The sequence below is a fragment of the Drosophila erecta genome, unplaced genomic scaffold (assembly GCF_003286155.1).
Source record: "Drosophila erecta strain 14021-0224.00,06,07 unplaced genomic scaffold, DereRS2 tig00000298-arrow-arrow-pilon, whole genome shotgun sequence".
Classification (NCBI taxonomy): Eukaryota; Metazoa; Arthropoda; class Insecta; order Diptera; family Drosophilidae; genus Drosophila; species Drosophila erecta.
Window position 1 is genome coordinate 725,612 of NW_020825219.1, and position 18,546 is coordinate 744,157.

The window sequence follows — 18,546 nt, forward strand, 5'->3', positions numbered from 1 at the left end:
ATTTGATCGGTATTTGTCGTCACAGTTCTTCCGCCGGCTGGCTTATCCATTGTGTCGTTTTCACCGGCTCTGAATCAAAACCATTCCTCCGCGGTTCGAAGTGATAGAGTACCATCCCTCAAAACGCCATTAATCTCACGGAACGTTTCTCTAGCGGATTTGCCTTTAACGAAGGAAAACTTTAAAATAGCGCGAATTTCGGCGTTAGTGATCTTCATGTTTACACGTCTATAACTGTTGAACGCAATATCCAAACTAATCGTGCATAGCGTTTGTAGGTTATGTCAAGACCTTTCAAATTATGTATAGTATTGCCAGATACGAGCTCTGTAGCGCTTTGTACATAGCCGCGAAATTCAAAAGACAAAGGGAGATATTTGACAACCTTATATAACAATTCTTATCTTCATTAGGTATTAAAAAAAATTGTACTTTTATTTTTGATTTTCAAGAAGAAAATACTTTTCCTTCTTTCAAGAATAACTCACAATTAGAACATCTCATTTTTCTTTTAACGATACGTTTCATTGAATATATATAAAACCACATAATGGGATGGTTTAGGGATTCTAGCGAAACAATAGATAATACTGCCAACGTAGTGAATGGCGTCAAAATAATAGATCACAGGGACGACATAAATTCGTTGTGGATCTTATTATTGATCACAGCAATAGTGTTAGTATTACAATTTTTGCTTTCAATTTATGTTAAGCACAAAAAAAAAAAAAAAAACGGTGAATAAGAAGAAAGCTTCAGAAATTCCAATACAATAATGGAATGGAATGAAATAGCGAAACCTATAGTAGTAGGAGAATACAATAATATAGTTACCTCAGTAAAAAGCTATAAAAATAGATTCACACCTGATACGACAGCGATAAGCCTTATAAAAACTAAACTTAAAGGCCATGCAAGGAATCGTATAAGTAATGAGCAGACAATTGCTGCAATCATTACCCAACTGTCAAGTGCAGTAAAAGGAGAATCGGTAGAAGTTATATACTTATATACCAATACACCCAAGAGGTGGAGAAACTGACAAAGGCCCTTAAAGGCGTGTATATCAGTGAAGGTCTCAGCCAATCCATTGATAAGGAAAAACTTATCATGCAAGCAGGCACATTCATAAACATGAATGATGCCACTTCTAAATTCGTTAACAGTTGCGGGGAGATAACAGGTCAAAGTAGCACTGTACTCTATTATCGACGAGGTGCAAATCACAATAATAGAGGAGGCCGATGTTATAATCGTGGTAGAAATAGCTACCACAACAATTACAACCGAGGCAGCAGTTACAACAATAACTATAATACCCGTGGAGGAAGACGACGTTAAAACCAAGGTAGAGGCCGAGGTAACTGTAACCAGGTCAACAATCACAACAATGAGAGAATGGCGCAAAATACGTCGGAAAACTCACAGAACCCTTTAGAAAATAATCAAAAAAAGCAAAAGTTCATTCCATCAATTATAGTCTTAATATATTCGTAACTTTCTTAATCATTCAACTAAAAATAAACTATCATTCTTCAAAGATACTAGTGCAGATATCTCACTTTTAAAAGTAAATTCTGATAACTTCAAAATTCAGGATGAAAAAATAATAAACATCCAAGGCATAGGCCAAGGTGTAATAAAGTCTCAAGGAACAACCTCAATAGAACTTCAATCAACAAAATATATTATCCACATAAATTTCATTTGGTAGACTCAAATTTTTCAATACCATGTGATGGAATAATAGGCATTGATTTTATAAAAAAATTCAATTGTCAACTAGATATCAAACCATGTGAAGACTGGTTTATAATTAGGCCCCAAAATTTAAATTACCCAATATAATATATGTTCCGATAACATATAGCGCTGGCAACAATACAGTTCTTCTGCCAGCCAGATCACAAGTTATTCGGAAAATAGACATTAATACCGTAAATGATTACATATTTGTTCATAATCAATTGCTCAAAGTAAACAAAATCCAATATGAAAACCTTAAAAAAAAAATGACATTCATAACACCATCCAGAAAATAGAAGCGAACAAGTACTTTCAAAAATAAAAAAATTTTCCACAGCAATTTAAAGGCAATTAACTGAATTATGCACAAAGTATAGTGATGTGACTGGAAACGGAACCAGTATCAACAAACAATTTTATAAACAAACAAGGAAATTAATTAACGACAAAATCGTAGAACTTTCTGTATCTGAATACAACAGCCCACTTGTTAGTTCCGAAAGAATCATTAACAAATTCAGAACAAAAGAAATTGCGATTAGTAATTGACTATCGTCAAATTAATATAAAACTAATTTCTGAAAAAATTCCACTCCCAAGAATTCATGACTTGGTCGAGCTAAATACTTTTCAGAGTTCCATCAAATAGAACTTGAAGAAAATTCAAGAAATATAGCATCTATTTTAACGAGCAATGGCTCGCTTCATCGCTTCACCATTTGGTCTTAAAATGGAACCAAATTCATTTCGGAGAATGATGACTATATCATTCTTTGGTTCAGAACATTTCCAGCATTCCTTTATATTGATGACTTGGTGATAGGATGTTCCGAACAACACATGATTAAAAACCTAACTGATGTTTTTATGTATGTAGGAAATATAACCTAAAGATGCACCCAGAAAAATGTTCATTTTCCATGCATGAAGTGACATTCCTAGGTCACAAATGCACCGACAAAGGAGTATTGCCAGATGACAAGAAATATGACGTCATCAGAAATTATCCTGTCCCTCATGATGCGGACAGCGCAAGACGATTTGTTGCATTCTGCAACTATTATCGTCGATTTATAAAGAACTTCGCCGATTATTCACAGCACATAACTAGATTATGTAAAAAGAATGTTCCTTTTGAATGGTCAAGCGAATGCCAAAACGCATTCGAATACCTTAAAGAAAAACGTATGCACCCCACATTATTACAATATCCAGATTTTCGCAAAGAATTTTGCATTATAACGGATGCAAGTAAACAAGCTGGCGGAACGGTTCTAACTCAGCACCGTGACGAGATTCAGCTCCCAGCTCCCATTCAGCTCGTTCATTTACAAAAGGGGAAAGCAATAAGAGTACAACGGAACAAGTACTAGCGGCAATTCATTGGGCAATTACCCATTTTAGACCATACATTTATGGCAAACATTTCACTATTAAAACGGACCACAGAACATTAACGTATCTATTTTCTACGACTAATCCCAGTTCTAAATTAACTCGCATGCGGCTAGAGCTTGAAGAATACGACTTCACTGTAGAATGCCTAAAGGGAAAAGATAATTTTGTAGTAGACGCACTTTTGAGTATAAATATAAAAGAACTCAAATATAAAGTCACTACCAGGCAACAAAGTAGGCATGATAAAAACTGCACAGTAACAAATAAGGAACTATTGCCTAGGCAAAGTATCCAAAATATATCTAAGCCCAACGTACACGAAGTCATAACAAATGATGAAGTACGAAAAGTAGTGACCTTGCGAATAACTGAATCTATTTGCTTACTAAAACGAGGAAATAAAGTTATTTCAAGAATTGATGTTGACGATTTATACACCAATGGAATACTAGATTTAGGTCAGTTCTTCCAAAGGCTTGAAATGCAAGACGGTGTGCTAAAAATCAGCCAACTCAAATTGGCACCGAGTGAAAAAATCTTTGAATCCATTTCAATAGATACTTTTAAAAATATGGGCAACAAGAAATGGAAATCATTAAGAGTAGCGCTACTCCAGTCGGTGACCATTATACAAACTGAAAAGGAGATACAATCAATACTGTCTACATTTCATGAAGATCCAATTCAAGGAGGTCATACAGGCATTACAAGAACGCTAGCGAAAATAAAAAGAGTCTATTACTGGAAAAATATGACTCGTCATATTAAAGACGAAAGCTATATTCGAAAATTTTATACTAAAGTACGGTCCAATGAAGACGTTCATTTCGGACATGGGTACCGAGTATAAAAAAAAAGGTAATTTTAGATATGGTAAATATATTATATGAAGATTGAAAATTTACATCCACCGCATATCATCACCAGACTTTAGGGACAATAGAACGAAGTCATAGAACATTCAATGAATACATTCGTTCATACATTTCTGCAGACAAAACTGACTGGGACGTTTGGATACAATATTTTACCTATTGTATCAACACAACACCATCAGTCATGCATGAATACCATCCATATGAACTAGTCTTTGGAAGATTATCTCCGATTTTGAATTAAAAATAGGAGATAAAGTTACAATAAGAAACGAAGCGGGTCATAAGTTATATCCAGTATATTTAGGTCCTTATAAGGTAGAAACCATAGAAGACAGAGATAACATTGTAATTAGAGATAAAAAACAGAAGAAACAAGAAGTACATAAGGATATGTTAAAAATAATAGGTTGGCAAATATCGCCCTTCCGCTTTTTTGCTCTTTATTCAATGCTTTATAAAAAGTGTTACAGTGATCGGATTTAGTTCAAATATGCGCCGTTTTGTTCGATAATCTGTTTCCATCTAGACAGCAACTTCATAATACCTCCCTCGTAGAAGCCCCCCTCCTTATTTGCGAAGAACTCGGACAGCCACTTTTCACAAGCCTCTTTTGAGTTCAACTTTACACCACCAAGGGCATTCGCCATGGACAGGAGCAGGTGGTAATCACTTGGTGTTATGTCCGGGCTATATGGTGGATGCGATAAAACCTCCCATCCGCGCTCCGGTAGCTTCTGACGAGTCATCAACGAAGTGTGTGGTCTGGCGTTGTCCTGGTGGAAAACTACACCCTTCCTGTTGGCCAATTCTGGACGCTTCTGGTCGATCGCCTGCTTCAAGCGGTCCAGTTGTTCGCAGTAGATGGTAGAATTAAGCGTCTGGCCATATGGGAGCAGCTCATAGTGGATGATTCCCTTCCAATCCCACCAAACACACAGCAAAACCTTCCTGGCCGTCAATCCCGGCTTGGCCACTGTTTGGGACGATTCACCGGCCTTCGACCACGACCGTTTTCGCTTGATATTGTCGTATGTGATCCATTTTTCGTCGCCAGTCACCATCCGCTTCAAGAATGGGTCGAGTTTGTTCCGTTTCAGCAGCATATCGAAGGCGTTGATTCGGTCCAGAAGGTTTTTTTGCGTCAAATCATGCGGCACCCAAACATCAAGCTTTTTTTTGTATCCAGCCTTCTGCAGATGGTTTAAAATGGTTTGGTGACTAACTCCCATCTCCTGGGCGATGTCACGAGATGTCACATGCCGGTCTAACTCGATGTATTCCATGATTTGATCGGTATTTGTCGTCACAGGTCTTCCGCCGGCTGGCTTATCCGGCTCTGAATCGTCGAAACCATTCCTCCGCGGTTCGAAGTGATAGAGTACCATCCCCCAAAACACCATTAATCTCACGGAACGTTTCTCTGGCGGATTTGCCTTTAACGAAGGAAAACTTTAAAATAGCGCGAATTTCGGCGTTAGTGAACTCCATGATTACACGTCTATAACTGTTGAACGCAAACTAATCATGCATAGCGTCGTTTTGTAGGTTATGTCAAGACCTTTCAAATTATGTATAGTATTGCCAGATATGAGCTCTGTAGCGCTTTGTACATAGCCGCGAAATTCAAAAGATAAAAAGGCGGAAGGGAGATATTTGCCAAACTAATATATAATCAATGAAACGTTTCATTTAAGAAAAGATCTGATCAACCCAAAAAAAAAAATAAATAAATATAAAAAAAACATTTTTTTTTTTGTCATTACACACAAATGCTTTGAGACAAAACTATTGCTAATAATTAAGTATATAATAAGAAACAAATCAATATCAATTCAAAAAAATATATATTTTGTAACACAATACATTAAATGACTAAATGAAAGGAGGTGTAGCTACCCTACCAATTTAGTAAATGATTGGGTATAACTAAACGTCAATTCATTGTGACACTTTGTCATAATAAATACAAATATACAAATACCCAAAAGACCAACAACTACTAAAGCATTCCAGCGCCCAAGTAATATGATCTAACGCTTATACATAAGCCGATCGCGGAGCGTGAGAATGCTGAGCATGCACTTTGCAGCTCAAGTGGGCAAGCTATGTATGCAGAAGGCATGCATATGTTTTGTATATGTGTATGTTATGTATATGTAATTAAGAATATATAGATATAAGCATTGTATGTGCGGGTTAGCTGAACCCAACATCAGCACTCATTGAACATTAAAATAAAGAACCTCAAACAGAGCAGAAGCTCTTCGCTCTTTAACAACAAAATACACTTTTATCAACTAACATTCGTTACAATAAGTACAATAAAGTAAGTGTAATGATGATAATAGTCATAATATGTAAAGTGTAACGTTGTTTTGTGAAATCATTGTGTTTTACAGCTTTTATTTTTGTTATGGTAAGTGGTGTGTATAATGAAGTCAAATCTATTTCTGGTTGTAATAGATTTTCACTTAAAATTATACTATTGATTTCTATTTTACATTGAGTCACTCTTATCTTTTTGTTTCCTTCTATTTTTATATTATTAATTGAATTTTGGCAATTTTGTTTGAGACTTGTTTGGGTTAAATTCCAGGTTATAATTGTGTTTCTATGTATTTTATTATTTCATCTATATGAACTAACTCAAAATTACAAATTGGTTTTACATGTTCAATGATATTGGTGACACATTCATTGTTTATTTCTTTATTTTCGTTATTGTAAACTTTATTTTTTTTTTTTAAATATGATTGTGTGTCTGTGTATTCTGGCTGATAGCGGTTATCCCTGGGTAAGGGATTGTTTTTATTGGGTTTATTAATGGAAAGTTAATTGGTAAGTGAGATATGATTAATAATTGTTTATAATTGTAATTGATCAAAGTGGATGTTTTTAAATGTTCAAAATATTTTGGCTCTTTACATTCTCAAGCTTGTCGTAGTTTAGTAATTTGGGGGCCTTTTCTGCATCTCGTGTTTGAAGCAGGCGATCTACCAGAAGCGTCCAGAATTGGCCAACAGGAAGGGTGTAGTGTTCCACCAAGACAACGCCAGACCACACACTTCGTTGATGACTCGTTGATGATGAGCTCGGATGGGAGGTTTTATCGCATCCACCATATAGCCCGGACATAGCGCCAAGTGATTACCACCTGTTCCTGTCCATGGCGAATGCCCTTGGTGGTGTGTGGTTGAACTCAAAAGAGGCTTGTGAAAAGTGGCTGTCCGAGTTCTTCGCAAATAAGGAGGGGAAGCTATCTCTTGTAGTAAAAGCATATGGGATTCAAAATCCTCAGACAAAACTAATAAGTCGTCAAGATAAACAAATACTCTATTCCTAAGATGAGCTGGAATGACTCGATCCATAAGACGACAAAGAGTTTGGGCCGCGTTACAGAGACCAAAGGGCATCATTTTATACTGATATAGCGGTCTATTCGGTATTGTAAACGCAGTGTATTGCTTAGAATTTTCGTCGAGCGGTATCTGCCAATATGCATGCTTCATTTCGATACCACTTATGAATTTAGCTGGTGGTAACCGGCTTAAGATGCCGTCTATATGAGAGCGGATATGCGTCCCGCTGAGTAACCTACCTCTCTAGAATCAATACATAGACGGTTCTTGCCTCCTTTCCTTAGTTATACGCAATTACTGCTCCAAGCGCTAGTTGACTCTTCGATAACATCTAAGGCTAGCATGTTATCCACTTCAGCGAACATCAGCTTTTCAATGGCAGGTGAAACTGGCCAATGCCGTTGTTTAACAGGACTCGCATTTCCTACATCAATGCTAAGTGTGGACAAGGTAGTACGACCTAAACCTTCGGAAGCAAAGGATGGAAATGTTTTTATTACTGTCTCAAGCCGAAGTCTTTCTCCTTCGTTCAGCTCATGATATTTTGGAGAATCTTCATCATCATCCAAAGTACCGATGTCTAATTCAGCAATGGTCGGATTGCTCGTAATTTTATTTAGTAATCCAATCTTTTGCCAAAAATCAATGCCTAAATATACATCCTGTTGAAGTTCTGGTATTATAAATAATTCAAGATTGTCTATCGTATCTCCATACTTAATGGATGTTATAAGTTTTCACACTACTTTGCTTTTTGTTCCGTTCGCAGCGTGAATTTCGCCAGAACATTTTTTTACGTTGTTGTGTTTAAGGAAGTTCTGAGCAGCTAATCCGCCTACACAACTTATTGTTGCTCCAGAATCTAATAAAGCCTTGTAAGTTTGACCCTCTATATTAATATCCGTATAGAGTCTTTGGTCAGAGCTAAGTACTATAGCGGAAATAAGTTTCTTTCGGCCACGACCAACCTTCTTCCAAAATTCTCTCAATCGGCTAGTGGATCGTCTGGGTTTTAAATGAGTCCCTATACTATCTACTTTACCAAATATTTCTCTACGCCTATTATTGTAATTTTGAATTCTTATATGTAAGGGTATAAAGGAAAAATGAATATCAGGCTGACCTAAAGCTTTTATCTCCTGAAATTCACGGGTTTCAGTGGTTGACTTTGACTTAGCAACTTCTGAATCTACGGATGTATCTTGTTGCTCAGAGAAACATCCTTTTGTCGGTTTCCCGGATTATTGTTTGGACAAGTCAGCATGTATTTTTCTTTAAGTCCGCAACCGTAACAAAATATAATTCGTTTAGCCATACAATCATCAAATCTGTGGCCTTGTTTGTCACAATTCCAACAAGTTGTGGTATTTCGACGTTGAATTTGGTTTACCTCTTCACCTACTCTTACTAAGCCTTTCTCCTCTTCTTCAGTGGTTAATTCTGCCACGCAGGAGCGATAGGGTTTCGCCTTTAACGTGCTGAGATTGTTATAAAACTGTTCATGCCTGCGCACTTCGTAACGGAGTTGTGTTCTGTTTGGGATTTTAAGATGCAGCAACTCATGATGTAAGCTAGGCTTCGAATTTCTAACCAATAACTCAACTAATTGTGTTTCGGAAACTCCATTTTGCAGTCTGTCAATTAACCGTTCCATGGTTTCCTGGAAATCTTCAAATGCTTCATTTTCTCCTTGCTTGCGTTTTCGGATTCCCTCCCAAATATCATAATCTGTCTCTATATCTTCGAATCTCTTCCTAAGTTCGCCACAAAATGTGTTCCAATCGAAATTTGGATTGTTTCGATTGTTTCCAATACCAATCGCTTGCTTTTCCTGCAAACAGAAGGTACAAATGGTCACATAGAAGTCCATAATCATTACCTAGGTTTTGTTTTGTAAGTGAGCATATCCTGTAAATGAATTCATCTATCCTGATGCTTGTTTTGCTACCATCGAACTTTAATCCCCATTTTTGAATGATTCCTGATACTTTTTCCGGGCTAACATATGAGCTTGCATTGCTCCTGTTTCCGCCTCTTTCTTCTACATTATTGTCTAAATTCTGAGAAAACCGATTTTGATTGGAATCGTTCCTGCTCAAATCTGTATTTGGTTGGATATTGTCAGGTGTGGAATTTGTATGTGTGGGCTGAGATAATTGTAAGTTGTCTAAATGACTTTTAATAGATGTCTCTATAGTCTTCCCTAAATAAGAGGTAAGGTTATCCATAACTTGAGCCTGTTGTTGGCTAACAGTAAACTGTATAAAGTTCATCAACTCTGGTTGAGTACTAAGAGCCATTCCTCCTTAATAGGAAAATATCATTATTATCTTGACATTCGCTTATGCCGAATGTGCCAGATGTTGCAGCATCTAATTCAGCGAACAGAGTGTTATTATAGTGAGATAAATTCGATTCGTTGCAATCTGCATTGCAAATTGGACATGCTTGTGTACTTTTTTGATTGATTTATAATGCTCTTTTTATGAAATGTATGCCTGCATGATGTTGTTGCTGACAAAATGGTTGGTGCTAAGATTTCTTTACATATGGCACAGCTATTTTCAACGCCTTGTGAAACTTCAACTGCATTACCTGCACTATTCTTGACTGCCATATTATTGTTGTTAAGATATGTTGTAATTATTTGGTTTGTCTTTCTTTATGTCGATCACTTCTATCAGAATCTTAGTTGTATCTCTATTTGTTAGTGGATTGTAGCTGGTCTATTGCCTCATGCTTTTATTTACTTGAAAATCGGACAATATACGGACTTATTGAAGTGTAAGTATAATGTATTCCAGAAAAATCAAATTGTAAATAAAGTTGAGTAAAGAAACGTATGGTGATGAGCTCCTGTGGATTCGAAACAGTTCCACTTGGTCGATCAATTCTCTTTCAAATTGAATCGCATGTTCCTAAGTTTTACTATCCCTTCCAAATAGATGCTCTCAATCCAATATGTTAATTTATTGGAATTAGGTATATTGCGTTTTAACTGTGGATGGATTATTTTAGAGCTTAGTGTGCTATAACAAGTTAAGGACTTGTCGGGCTTCACGTCTGGGCGCCAAAAATGTGTAGTGTACGTAGTTCGACAGATTTTTAACTAGTTGGTCTTTTAATAATTAATAATTAATTACTAATAAAGAGGACCTTGTACTTCCTTCGCTAGGGATGCGCACTCTTGCTATGCTCGGGTCTAGCTCGCCGTAGGTCGGGGTTCTTTTAGCTTAGGATAGTACGAAACGCTACTACATTTTAATAAGTGCGTCTTACTGAAAAACAATATTCAAAACTGGACTATCGATTAATAAAAGAAATGGCTTTATATTGATACTACTGATACACGCCGACACGTGAGAAGATAAGCTACAGATTCTGATAAGTATTGGATTCCCAATACAGAATTTTGGATGTTAATAATTCCCTAAGTCTTTACCCCCCCTACCATGACAATGCTACTTAAAATATTTACATTGTCCCTTGGCCAAGTTTAAAATAACTCTACCACATATTTAAGAAAGTGTTCAACATAAGTACTCGACAAACCATTAAATCTCTTTATTCACAATTCATTCTTTTTCAATATATCTTCAATTATAATTCCATTTATATAAATTCAGTTTAGTAAGCGGTTCCATTAAATCTCTTTTACAAACTAACAAATTTTAACCTACGCATAATTATCCTAGTCATTCTCTAACTCGTCATTTTCGTTTATATTTAGTGAGTAAAATAAAGTATATAAAAGTAAAGTATAAGGCAAATAGTCATAAGTTATTGAATATAAAATTAGCAAATATAGTTATATAATGTTTAGCCAAATGCAGATCTTATTTTCTTTAGAGTGGCATTTTGTAGAATTTTAATATAAGTAATTCATAATTAGGTTTTTTATCATTGTTGTTTGGTAGTACTCACGACCTTAAATATCCACTCCATGATGTGCGTAAAGTTGGGCCCAAGTTCACGTTGACATTGTCGAGTTGTAGGTCAAATCGGCTGTAGAGCAACCAAATGCCCTTATATAGGCCAGGCCTTCCTTACGCCTCGGGGTCGAATCTCTTTGCCACTTTCACACAAATCGCACACGGAAATTTATTGAAATATCCCACTCTTGTTTTTATTGGATTGGAATTATATATAATTAAATTATATTTCCATGTGTATGAGAAGTTTAATTGGGCAGCGTCAAAAATTGTGAGCGTTCGCCACGAGGTTTAATCCGATAATGATTTAAGCTCTGGGAAGCTGCATGCCGGTGGTCGCTGCTATAGCTTTTCTTTTCCTAACTGTACAATCGTACGATCATATTCTGTCCTGATTGGTCTAAGACAATTCTCTCACTTTTTGGGTTATACAAAAGGGCGAGGGTGTCTTGAAGAGTTATTGCAGTGTAAAGTTAAGTTGGTCACTACAAGGTTTGGTTTTATTCCATCTGGTGTTAGAATATGTCCTAAAAATGTGGTTTCATGCTTGAGAAACTCAGACTTGTCAAGCTGTAATTTAAGGTTGGCCTTTGCTAGTTTTTCGAAAACTAGTCTGAGCGATTGTAGGTGCTCATCAAGGGATGTCGAGAATACAATTATGTCGTCCAGGAACACAAGACAGTGTTTAATTAAGAGTGGTCGTAAAATTTCATTCATGCACCGTTGAAAGGTATAATACCCTCTTTTATCATATCTTGTATTTGGCTATCGACCTCTTGTTCATAAGCCTGTGGGTAACTGTATAATTTGGAATAAATGGGTAGATGATGTCATGGTATTGCTGAAAGAGTGCACACAATCTTTGTTTTTTTTTCGTTATTTAAAAGTTCCAATCTGTATAGGTCTGATTCTAATAGGGGTGAAATTTTTTCTGGTTGTCTGAGCATGGTGGGTGTCAGGTATCATATTTACATTTTGAAAATGACTCTGTTCTTGTGCTACTATTCCTTCTACTAATTTGTATTTGTTGTTGTAAAGAGTTACCTCTTGATCGCGGTAACTTATTGTTGCCTTTGCTTCTGCTAAAAGTTTTCTTCCTAATAAGAGATCGTAATTCTCGGAAAAAGGGTGCAGTAAAAATTCGTTTGCTTTTGGGAACAAAGTCTTTGAAGGTATAGTTATACTTTGCTGATAATGAGAGGTCCGTTGCTGTTATGAATAAGAATATTAGTATTCTGGAATATTAGTATTCTGGTAGGTCAAATATGTTTTTGGATATCATATTAACTGTTGATCCGGTATCAATAAGGCATTTCAAAATATTTTCTTTTTATTTAATTGTTATAATAGGTTGGAAAATATCTCCCTTCCGCTTTTTTGCTCTTTTTTCAATGCCTTATAAAAAGTGTTACAGTGATCGGATTTAGTTCAAATATGCGCCGTTTTGTTCGATAATCTGTTTCCATCTAGATGGCAACTTCATAATACCTCCCTCGTAGAAGCCCCCCTCCTCATTTGCGAAGAACTCGGACAGCCACTTTTCACAAGCCTCTTTTCAGTTCAACTTTACACCACCAAGGGCATTCGCCATGGACAGGAACAGGTGGTAATCACTTGGCGCTATGTCCGGGCTATATGGTGGATGCGATAAAACCTCCCATCCGAGCTCCCTTAGCTTCTGACGAGTCATCAACGAAGTGTGTGGTCTGGCGTTGTCCTGGTGGAACATTACACCCTTCCTGTTGGCCAATTCTGGATGCTTCTGGTCGATCGTCTGCTTCAAGCGGTCCAGTTGTTCGCAGTAGATGGTAGAATTAAGCGTCTGGCCATATGGGAGCAGCTCATAGTGGATGATTCCCTTCCAATCCCACCAAACACACAGCAAAACCTTCCTGGCCGTCAATCCCGGCTTGGCCACTGTTTGGGACGATTCACCGGCCTTCGACCACGACCGTTTTCGCTTGATATTGTCGTATGTGATCCATTTTTCGTCGCCAGTCACCATACGCTTCAAGAATGGGTCGAGTTTGTTCCGTTTCAGCAGCATATCGAAGGCGTTGATTCGGTCCAGAAGGTTTTTTTGCGTCAAATCATGCGGCACCCAAACATCAAGCTTTTTTTTGTATCCAGCCTTCTGCAGATGGTTTAAAATGGTTTGGTGACTAACTCCCATCTCCTGGGCGATGTCACGAGATGCCACATGCCGGTCTAACTCGATGTATTCCATGATTTGATCGGTATTTGTCGTCACAGGTCTTCCGCCGGCTGGCTTATCCATGGTGTCGTTTTCACCGGCTCTGAATCGTCAAAACCATTCCTCCGCGGTTCGAAGTGATAGAGTACCATCCCCCAAAACACCATTAATCTCACGGAACGTTTCTCTAGCGGATTTGCCTTTAACGAAGGAAAACTTTAAAATAGCGCGAATTTCGGCGTTAGTGAACTCCATGTTTACACGTCTATAACTGTTGAACGCAATATCCAATCATAGCGCATAGCGCATAGCGCATAGCGCATAGCGTCGTTTTGTAGGTTATGTCAAGACCTTTCAAATTATGTATAGTATTACCAGATACGAGCTCTGTAGCGCTTTGTACATAGCCGCGCTGTGTCAAAAGACAAAAAGGCGGAAGGGAGATATTTGCCAAACTAATATATTGGGGTTTTCCAAGGCTTGTGGCCTAAAAATATTTGGCCTGTTCAACATTGGGTTCTTGGTTGTCAATGCCTGTCTCATCTGTATTAATCTGCTGTGGCTGTTCTGTTGTTTCTGAATTTTTCAGTTTGATGCCTGAAACTCTGGATAATACTCCAAATGGTCGTAAGTTTGATAGTAAAAATAGTGATATGGGACACACTGCTGATAGAAAGCGTCCTCTTGGTACAATGATTCGTCAAAACTCATCCTAGTCTGTCCACTATCAGCGGGTCTTAATCGCTTGATTGGTTGATTGGGTACATAGGAACTTGAGTTTTGTGTTGATTGGGGATTTTGATATTGGTGGTGTTGTCTGAACATATTCTGATCGAATGCATTGTTTCGATGGGTATTACAAATTGGTCGAGGTGTAAAGTTTACGCGTTGGTTTGGCTGAAAAGCATGTTGGCTTGGTAGAAATACATTTTTCGGATTAGGGTGATAGGGTATCGGATGACGATGAGGTGGATTATGAGTTGGTGGTGTTTGATGGCTTTGTGGAGCTTGATATGGCACTGGTGAATTATAATGTAGGAAACGTGTTGGATATCTTCTGGTATTATTGTTAGTCTGATTAATATTGTGATTATAGGATTTTTGTGGCTTATCACAAGAATTTTGTTTTTGAAGAGCTTGTATGTCTCGCTTGTTCATACTTTCTTTTTTCTTGTAAAATGTTTATAAGTGTACGCAAATCTGGTATATTGTGGTTATTTATTCTTAAATAAATGTGTGTAGGTAATTTTTCAAAAAGGGATTTAATACTTGATGTTATTAATCTTAAATATCTGATAGGGGTGGCACGACTCTGGGTTCTGTCATTTTGTCGTTGTTCTCAAATTAATTAATTAATAATTAATTAATAATTATTAATATTAATATTGTTATTGTTTGTTTTACTTTTTTTATTTATTTAATTTCTTTTTATTTTTATTTGTTGGTTTACGGATCTTAGTTTGTATGTATCTTATTTTGTCTCTTCACTAATTTGTTTTATTTTTAGTTTTTGCTCTTAAGATAGACTTTGAATTTCACATGGGTTGCACTATTGCTTTTTCGTGGGGTTCTGAGGTAACCAATTGGATTTACAGCCTCTCACTTCAATAACGTCTTCCTGATATTAAATTCAGGTTTGTTGTTGACACTGCGTTACACGGTTTCGCGTTATTGTCGAGGTTCTAATTAAAGCTTAACAAGATATTGACCGTCGCATGGGTGTCTAAAGGCGTGGTGTTTTTAGGAAGCGATTAAATAGATTTTAACACTATCACGACCGACTGCGCCAGTTACATTATTATTTGCTTTTGAGCCTATTAAATGAACCGTTGTAGTAACTAAGACCAACGCTGAAACCGAAGTTTTGTTAAATAAAAGAAATTGCAAATCGAGTTGAATTATGATCTTTATTCTTCAGTGTTCAACTTAAGACTGAAAATAAAATGTAAGTGATATTGAGGAGAAGCCTCTGTGTTTAAGAAATATGTTAGTGTATTTTGGGAGAGCTCTTGGATGCTTGGGGAGAGCATTGCTCTTGGATTCTTAGGTTTAAGAGAAGCCTCAGAAAGAGCAGGCAAAACTGCCTAGGTTAGGCTTAGGGATTTGTTTATCGTTGCCAAAGGATTTGTTTATCAAAACGCATACTAAGCAGGGGGCATACAGTACAGGAAGTGCTTTATTGTTCATGGAATTAATGGAATTGACCGGTTTGGGTGGCGCAAATACGTCTCTATATACACTTTGCAACAGAGTGCTACAATTTGTTTGTTGTTATTACAGTGGTACATCGCTATATGTGCATACAGTGGTACATCCCTCCTTTTGAAAAATAAGGTAATTTTATGAAGTTATTTTATAAGATTTTACTAAAAAGATTAATTAAAATTTTTTTTATTGTATTAGCAAGGCAATATTTTTTTTTCTTTTTAAATTACAAATAATCTTAAAATGTAAAGTAGTAGTAGCATGGCCATACTAATTACAATTATGAAATAAACATTTTTAAGTAAGAGCTCATAAATGATACGAATGTATATATTTTTAAATATAAAAAAACTTTTTTTTTGTAATATTTTTATGCCTATGTATGATCATACTATAAATAAATAAATATTTTTGTTATTTTCGACTATTTCCGTTACTTTATACCTGTATATTTAGATTCTAACTTATGACCTGTTACGTTTTTGAATAAAACTTTATCTCCTACTGATATATTTCTAAGTTTCTTGCTTTCTGATCATAAAGTTTCTTATTTTTTCCTTTATGTTAAACTCTAGCTCTTTTATAGGCTACTACTAATCTATATTTACTTTCTTTAGCGTAATCATCTATATTATATATGGGTTCTATATTATGTATGTTTTAAAATGTTTTGGTAAGTATTTCTTTTACCAAAGACAAGTTCATATGGACAATAGTTATGTGCCATTGATGGGTTTGTGTTGAAACAGTATACGAAATATTGAATCCATACGTCGCAATCAGTTTTATTAACCGATATGTATGAACGTATATATTCATTAAAAGTTCGGTTTCTTCCTTCGACTGTTTCAACTGTCTGGTGATGCTGTGCAGTTGAAGTTATATTTTTTATTTTAAGATATTTGCACAAGTCATTTATAACTGAATTCTTATATTCTGTTCCCATGTCCGTAATGAACGTCTTCATTGGACCGTACTTTAGTATAAAAGATTCATAAATAGCTTTAGCGACAGTATTTGCGCTTTTGTTTGCCACTGGTATGACAACTAGATATTTAGTTAAATCACATATTAGTGTGATTGCATACTCATTGCCATTTTTGATTTTGCTAGCGGACCAATAGTGATCACTATCACCCTGTCGAAAGCTTTTATTGGAGTTTCTGTTATTGTTGTTGTATTTCCTGTCACTTTAGACAATATAGCTTATTTTTCTTTTAATTTTTCTCTTAGGGTCACCGGGTTGAGTAGCGCTACTCTCAATGAATTTAACGTTTTATTGCCCCTTATTTTAAAATTATCAATTGAAAAATGTTCAAAGATATTTTTCCACGGTGAGTTGGCTGATTTCATTTATACCGGCTTGCATTTCATGCCCTTGGTAAAATTGACCTAAGTCGAGGATTCCATTAGAAGTAATTTTCCAGTAATATTTCCAGTAATTTTCTTACCATGTTTAAAGAAACATAGCATATTTTTATGGGTAAAGTAGTGACCTTTACTTTATGTACTTCGTCATTTTTTATGACTTCATATACGTTGGGCTTTGAAGCTTTTTCCATAGATTGCTTAGGCAATTCTATTTCGTTATCTCCTGCGCAGGATTTTTGTCTACTTTCTTTATATTTCTTGTAATTTCTTGTAGTTCTTTGGTTATTCTTGATAAAGCACCAGCTACATAGTTATCTTTCCCCTTTAGATACTTAACTGTAAAATTATACTCATCGAATTCAAGTGTCATACTAGTTAGTTTAGAGCTCGGATTTATTATAGAGAACAGGTAGGTAAGTGGTCTGTGGTCTGTTTTGACAGTGAACAGTGACAGTGTCTACCATAAGTATATGGTCTGAAATGAGTAATTGCCCAATGAATTGCTGCCAATTCTTGTTCTGTTGTGCTTTTGTTACTTTCACCCTTGGTAAACGCTCTTGATGCGTATGCAACTGGAAGTTAAAGTCCATTTTTGTGTTGAGTTAATACTGTTCCACAAGCTTGCTTTCTTGCATCCGTAATTATGCAAAATTCTTTGCAGAAAATTGGCTATTGTAAAAAATTGGGATTAACTGGTACCGATTTGAGATGTTCGAAGGCATGTTGGCATTCAGCTGTCCATTCGAATTGTACACCTTTTTTACATAATTTTTTTATGTGACAAGAGAATTCGGCAAAATAATTTTGGATAAAACGTCTATAGTAATTGCCAAAAATTGAGGGACTGGATCATTTCTGATGACGTCATATTTATTACCTTGTAATTATTTATTGTTGAGTAGCTATAGGTTGTTCGGAGTTTCTCAAATTATTTTGGGATACTCTTACATTTCCTTGATTGTTGTTATTTTGGCCTCGGTTCGAGTTGCCACGGCCTCTAGGGTTTCCACTATTGGCCTCTTCCAGCATTTTTGTGGTTGTTGTAGTAATGGTAATTGATACGAGAGTTACCTCTGAAGTTTCCACGACCACAGCCTCTACCACGCTGTCTCACACTCATACTAATTGTTATAATAAAGAACAGTGTTTGACTGTCAAATTGCATCTGTGTAACTATTTCAAATTTTGAAATAGCATCATTCATTGTATGGTAGGTACCAGCTTGCATGATAAGTTTAACCTTATTATCTATTGCGCAGTTTTTAGTCATTGCTTTAACTGTATGCTAAGTTGAATAACTTCTGGCTAACTCCATTGGTAAACCATCTGTAATATATGCACCCTCCAAAGCTTTTGTCAGATGCTCAACCTCTGTTGTGTATTGGTTGGTAGTTTTCCTACGTTGCCGTAAGTTCATCAGTTTGGCTGACAATACTTCAACAGTTTCGCCCTTGACATTGTTC